Here is a 7,500-nt window from a genome sequence, read left to right on the forward strand (position 1 = left end):
AAGCAAAGAAATTTCAGAGAAAAGGCTAAATGAATACATGCTTCAATAGCAGGCTGAGAAAAAGGATTTTTAAGAGAAATGAGTGCTTCTTCATCCTGTCTACTGAATCATTTTACTAATCCAAAAAGAAACAAAATTAAATGTAAGTCAAGCAAATCTTGAAATTGAATGTAAGTAAACAGTTCTTTCACGTGAGATCAGCAGGGCAAAGCACTCAAAAAAAAAAAAAAATCAGCCCCGAAGCAGGAAGAACAAAGTTCTTCAGAAAAGTAAATGGAATTCTGATGTGGGAACTTGAGAAAGGCTGTTTCTATTACTTCAATTTTCAGTTGTTTGTAGCTTTCTGAAAGAAAACAACGATAGGGAACTGAGCTGCAACTGTGAGCGTAAATTTAATCTGAATTACAGGATTCCACTGTTTGAAAGGTGATGTAACTGGGTATTCACATTTGGAGGTTATGTCTTCAGAGACACTAGAGTCCAAGACACAAAATATCCCCAAATCATAATATCCAGTAATGCATGGTGGAAGAAACAGATCAGTTATTCTTACATTTTACTAGGTTATCAGTAAGTGCCTGCTGCAGCGCAGAGTTGGAAGAAACACACTGCCAGTGAGTTTTTAGACACCTATCATGACTATCTGCTCATTCACTACCACACCAGCAGGATCAGGGAGAGAACTGGAAGGGTGAAAGTGAGATAAAGACAGTTTAATATGGAAAGAGAAAAACAAAGAAATAATTCATTGTTTCCCTTGGGCAGGCAGATGTTCAGCAATCCCCTGGAGAGGAGGGACCCATGATGGGTAACAGTGACTTGGGAAGACAAACACCATCATTCCAAATGTACTCCTTCCTCCTTCTTCCTCTCACTTTACTGATCATGATGTCATATGTCTGGAATATTCTTTTCATCAGTTGGGGTCACCTGTCCCAGCTGTGTCTCCTCCCAACCTTCCACACACCCCCAATTTTTTCACTTGCCTGACAGTACAAGAAGCAGAAATAAAAATATTTCAGCAATAAAAAATAAATCTTTATATTATCAACTCTGTCTTCAGCATAAGTCCAAAACACAGCCCCATACCATCCACTGTTAGTGCTACCCCAGCCAAAGCCAGCACACCCCTAAACCAAACACTTTCTCTTTCAGAGAAAAGAAGAGAAAAAAAAGAGATGTAGCCATGCAGCTTAAATCACAACTGGAAGGCATCCAGATATTGTAGAATATATGGAGGACAGCTCCCACACAGAACGGAAAACAAAGTAAATTTCATGAAAAAAAAGCGAAATTTGTGTACACAAAGAACAGATCAAAGTCAAATAATAATTCCTTAAAAAGAGTAAGCAATCAGTAAAATTACATGCACACCATGTGGACTGGAAACATACTCTCTACTTCACTGGAGAAAACAATTGGGAACAATTTTAATTTTTAATTAAGAAAAAGTACTATAACCCATTTATTAAATATGCTTTGAATGGCTCTATTGTGAACTAAGGTCAAAATACAATTTCTAGATTCTCAAGCTATGACGTAAGATTAGCTTTATTGATCTTCAGCATGACTTGTTACAGCTCTCAATCATTATTTTGACAGTTTTATCATACTGTAATAGACTTCCTTTTAGATAATTATAGTTACTATGTTCAATTTCAATCTTCTGTAGGACTTTTCCTCTAGATAATCACATTAGATTCCTCTAGATCTTTCTTCTTTCGTCATACATATGCAATAAAGTTTCAATAACAATTATTAATTGCTTCATTAACAATTATTATGAATGATTTTTACAGTATGATCTTAAGGCTTACCAAACAAGTTCAAGAGTCATTTATACAAGAAAGCCTTCATCCTTAAAATCCCTCAAAAAATTTATTTTATAAGTACTGAATACCTACCTCAGCAAAACAAAAAGCAGAATACGTAATATTTATGCACCCCAAAAGTTACTAAAGGTTGTTAAGTTGTATACATGACATGTTTTAATTTATAACTATTTCTAATCTTACCACCACATCACTACTGTCAACAGCCTGCATTTATCTTCCCAATAACATCCCCATAGGCACCAGTAGGCTGCTCTTCTTTCCTTGTGAAACCATCTCTTGTCCCAGCAGAATAATCCCCAGTTCCCACAGCTTTTTCCCACAGGTGAGGTGCTCTATCCCTTCACCATCCCAGTGGCCCTCCAGTGAACACTCCTCAGTCCATCAACATCTCCCTTTTACAGCTGTGGCTTACTGCAGGAGTCCAGAGTTTTTCTGCTCAGCTGAGTAAGTCTCAAAGGCATCAGAGAGCAGTGCTGACTGTACTGCAACCCCAAAACAATGTGACTGAGTAAAGCTGGGATGACACATCTTCCCCTTCTGCCTAAAGGTTCTGCCTAAAGGTATTTTTTTCATAGTCTAAGCCCCCTAAATTATTCCTTTAAAATTCAGAAGAGATCTCAGCTGGCAGCATCATACTTTGTTGCTGCTTACCTTCTCATTTTCAGATAATGTTTTCCAATCTCCTTAGTCAAAGAAGTGATTAAACTTAGGTAATTTTATTGCTTGAAGAGTCTATATTTTTTGGATTAAGGAGAGTTTGTTTTATTTTAGCTAAAAGACTAGAACATATAACCTAAAGACAGCTTTCAGGGTCATGGATCCACCATGGGAAAAAAAATCAGCCTTCAGCAAATCGATTTTCATTGGGTGCTAAATATCTTTTTATAATGCTTTTTACTGTTTTCTTTGGTGTTTTTCATTGTCTTAAAAGAGTCTTGAGGATGTCAAATACTTGGATCGCCCTTTCAGATGAATCCTCCTGTATTTTGTTGTATAGTCAGCTTTTTAACAGAGGTTTTAGTAACACCCTTCAGGTACACTGCATTTGGCAGCCTTTTTATTTTTATGCTTTTTTGCTCAAGCAGAGTAAATTCTGAAGTAGAACAAAGTTAAGTCATGCTTTGCTTTTTTAGCACTTTCGACATGAGCTACCTGGATGCTGTAGCTACTTGAGCCAAAACTGATGGGAAGATGTTCCAGGGATTTAATACTCATGCTTCAGCACAGTGCTGCAAATATGCTAGGGGAAGGTCTGAAGAAAAGTTCAAATTGAATTATTTGCAATGAAAGGCATTTTTAGAGAAGACAGCAAGGCCCATTCCCACTGCTATTGACAAACTAAGGCTGAAGCTGTAATTTACAGATTTTATTGACTCTGTTATGGAAGTAACACATCTCACGCTGAAGAATGCTTTCCTCCTGTGAGTTCGAAGATCTGCAATTCCACAAACACAACCAATTTAATTTAGTTGATGGCTGTGATCTTAAAACCAAGGTGACACTGCTCAAGGAACACACCAATGTGCAATACTTAACTCCAAGCCTGTTCTCTGCCTACTTAAGACATAGGCTTGCTCTAACATATTCTAGAGAGAGAAGTTGGAATAGCCCAAAGAAAGGAAACTTTTTGGATTTGGAGGCAAACAGCTTTTCTCAGCAATACAGTCTCAAGAAAAATTCTCTCCAGCACCAATTTATCAGTGCAGTATCGAGGCTGCATTCATCAGACATTTATACAGAAATGGGAAGACTGAACCTTGCTCAGTGTTATGGAAAAGCTGAATTTTCCCTGAAAAAGTGGACAATAGACTTACAGACGTTAAAAAGAAAAATTGCCTTTCATTTTGGGTTCATCCATTTTTCCCTTTCCAGCTTAAAGAGGAAGCAAGGAATGAGCATGTGTTGATTCACAAGTGTCTAGCCCTCATAAATCCATGCCTGTCAATTTTAAGATTGAATCTTAGTCTTCGCTTTGATGCAAACTTGCCACAGGACTGTGGTGATGTTAATTAACCTTCTCATGGTTCAAATGTTTAATTTGTAAACTGAGAATAGAATTTGGACGAAAACTCAGCCATGGCCACTGAATAAACCAGTATTTCAAGAACATCAAGAAGGTGCTATGTAATGATTAGAAACTTGGTCATGTAAGTATCATTCATTTCAGTTTTGCATGCTGACCAGAGTAAGTGGAAAAAAAAAATTTTCTACATATAAAAAGAAAAGATAGACTAGGGGTGTTTCACGAAATTATTGTCAGTACTCATGTTGAAAACATACAGTAAAACTGGTGACATGGAAACTATTCTTTTGCAATGTAGACTCATCCTCCTTTTTCTATTGCACTGTTGAAAAGAAGGTGCCTGTGTGTATACAATTTAGAGATTCTAGAATAACTCTCCAGTTTCTTCAACAATAGTTTTAATTTAGTCGCTAATTTCCACTGCAGAAGAAATTTGATTTGAATACCTGCATGAGACCTGTTCTGTAACAGCATTCCTACATGACAGGACTATTACAGAGCAAATGAAAAAAGCATGTTGTCAACATTAAGTCTAATGGTGAAAAAAAAATATAGTTCCCCATTCCTAAAATGAGAACAGGTGAAATACTGACAAGAAGATTTAAAAGGAAAAAAAAAAAAAGGGAGTGTAATGCAATTTCAAAGGCAAAATCCATTCTGGACATAAAGCAGAGGAATATTTTGTGTTTTAAAGACGTGGAAATTGTTTTTACTGCTTCAACTAAGCAGCTTTGAAAGCTGTCCCTGTCCTACTGCTTTCCCTTCTCACTAATGCAACTAAAGGAATATAGATGCTTTCTACAGTCAAGCAAGAGATAAACAATAATGAGACATCTAAAACTTTTGGTTTTTTTCCAGAGAAAGAACTTCTAATTCTGAGAGGACAGCTTAAACATCTGGTATACTTTCTCGCCATGCCTTTGTACAAATATTCTGCCTCATCAGTATGAAATCAAAGACAGGAAGATGGAGAAAGCAAAAAAACTAAGAGCAACTTCAAAGCTTGTTTAGAAACACTATCATTAGCCAATACTAAAAATGAGACTTTCTCAAGTCTATGTGTTAATAATGTGTGTGCAAATATAAAGAACCTCTAATTCATGTGATTTTATCTTTTGGAACAGTCAGTCAACAGAACACAAACTTATAGACCACAATCAGAAGCTACCCAGCAAAAGATTCTTACATAAAAAACCTCTTGCTTTCTGATACTAATTGGCATGAACAAAATTTCATCCATGTGGAAAAAACACATACAAAGAAGACCTACTGTGCACTTGTAAATTTTACCAGAAAGCAACCTACTGCAACTTAAGTTTTTGCATATCCAATAGACATAAAAGTGAAGATAACGTTATATTCAAGATTGCTTTTACAACCAGCAATATATTGCAATCAACATTTTCACAGCTTAAAAGACAGTGATCAGCCTTGTTGAATGTCTAGATTTGTTAGGCACTTAGCAAATTCTCTTAAATGAGCTGTATTTTAACATAACTCCAGGCTACACGCCTGAAACCAAATCCTTGCTTCCATGGATTCTGCATTAGTTCACTCTGATAATTAGTCAATGGTAATACACTTCTGGAAGACGAAGCACATTCCTACACTAAATATATGTCTGGTAGAAAGCACTGTGTGATAAGGAAAAATGTGAAATAAGACTTAATCAAATGTATATTTTAATTCCTGGAGATTCAAACTGAGATTATTGCAAAAGAGCTTCTTCAGAGTTAAAAATAATTTATAAAAGCTATGTGCATATTTTTGGGTGAGGTAATACAACTTTGAAAATAATTTTATGTATATTAAGCATTGTTGACATACAAGCAACTCATATTTAGGCAGTGTTCCAGGTAGATAGATGATGCATAGATACACTTGACAATTTTGAAGTCACAGCTTTAAATCTCCTTTTACTAAAAATAGTTTCTGAAATTCAGTAATAGTTATACCTCCACTGTGCAGTTTGTAATGTTGCAGAATGCTTGTTTCAGAACTGTACTCCAATTCTTTCCTGCTGTCTATATTCACTGGACAAGTGGACTGCAGATGTATTCCAACAGACATCACTACTGCTCTGCACAACTGCTCAATGCCTTATATGCTTCAGCATATAAAAGGCATCTAGCTGTTTATTTTGAGCATTTCACTAAGAGCTGAATGCAGAAAGCCTGATGATATTGGTTTACCTTTTCAAGTTGCTTATTCAAGAGCTAAGGAAAGTAGAGGAAGATGGAAGGATATTCTGACCTTATACACATGCTAATAATCCACAGCAAGTAGTCATATAGAAGCAGTTTGAGATTGTATTTTACATTACTATCTAAGTGCAAATAAAAAGAGGGCAGAAAAGGTAAGATTAAAGAAAGGTGTAAGATTCTGTCCTTCTTCCTCTTCATGTAGTTGCTATCATCAACTGTAAATCCTATTTACCATCTTCAGCAATGACTTGGAGGATGCAAAAGACAACCAGTAAGGAGACAAGACTGGCATTCAGATGGACCTAGACAGGCTAAAGGACGGGTCTGCAGGAATCTCATGAAATTTAGTAAGGGTCAATGTGCAGTTCTGTACCTAGGAAGGAGGAACTCCAGCAACAATGCAAGCTGAGATGGATTGGCTGGGGAGCAGTTTTGAAGAAAATAACTTGGGGGCCCCGGTAGGGCAGCAAACTGAATATGAGCCAGCACTGTTTTGTGGCAGAGAAGATGGACAACAGCAACTTGGGCTTTACGAAAAGGAGCAGAGCAAATAGATTGAGGGAAGCCATTACCTCCATTACTATGCATTTATTAGACCATAACTAGAAAACTGTTTTGCACCACGGAAGTCAACACCTGGAATTCAATATCCTAATCTTTTAAGACATTCTAAGTAAAGAATTTATCTATTTAAACAACACCATTTACTTTATTTTTCTTTTCAGGATACAGAGATAACTGTAGCATGTGATATTACATTTACAGGGTTTCATTACACTTATGTAAGGCACCACCTCTCCTTGGCCCCAGATTTTTGTTTGGAGTTAATCTTCCATACATTGATAGAATAAGCTGAGAGCTCTAGAAAGGTAATAGGGAAAAGAATTATTATAGTGCTTGGTTGGATTACATGTTTTGAACTTGATTAAGTCAAAGGATACATAGAGCACATTCTTCATATTGTACAGCATCCCAAAAGAAATTGAAGGTGGTCACAAACTGAAAATTGGCACATAAGGCTTTCCTGCCCACACCCACATAGTGAAAACACTAAAAGGATGTAACTTGTTCACAGAAACTGTGAAATTTTTATTTACAACATATGGAATGGTGACAATTACAGCATAATTGTCTTTTGATACACTTAAGTGGTATAGAGCTCAATTCTAAGCTGCATTATTTCATATAAAAGAAAACTAGGAGAACTCAAGATCGTTTTTGATTGTAACAAGAATACACAACATAAATACGGAATTTGGTGTGAAACAGTGGATAGGATATATTTGGTGTGATACAGTAACCTCTACCTCAAGATGAAAGTTACTGGAAAATGAAAAATAAAAGGCTACCAAATCAAGAAGTCTGTTTTCTGGAATGGAAGATTAGGCTACAAGGTGTAAAACTTTGCACTGTACTAAATTTCCACCATACTTAAACT

General features: G+C 36.3%; 1 protein-coding gene across 3 annotated transcripts in view; it reads right to left on the reverse strand.

Moving 5' to 3' along the window:
• CDIN1 (CDAN1 interacting nuclease 1) overlaps positions 1 to 7,500 on the reverse strand; it is a 120,626-nt gene that overhangs the window by 78,749 nt on the left and 34,377 nt on the right. The gene's annotated exons all lie outside the window — the stretch shown is intronic.

This window comes from Erithacus rubecula (genome assembly GCF_903797595.1).
Source record: "Erithacus rubecula genome assembly, chromosome: 6".
In the NCBI taxonomy this organism is placed as follows: Eukaryota; Metazoa; Chordata; class Aves; order Passeriformes; family Muscicapidae; genus Erithacus; species Erithacus rubecula.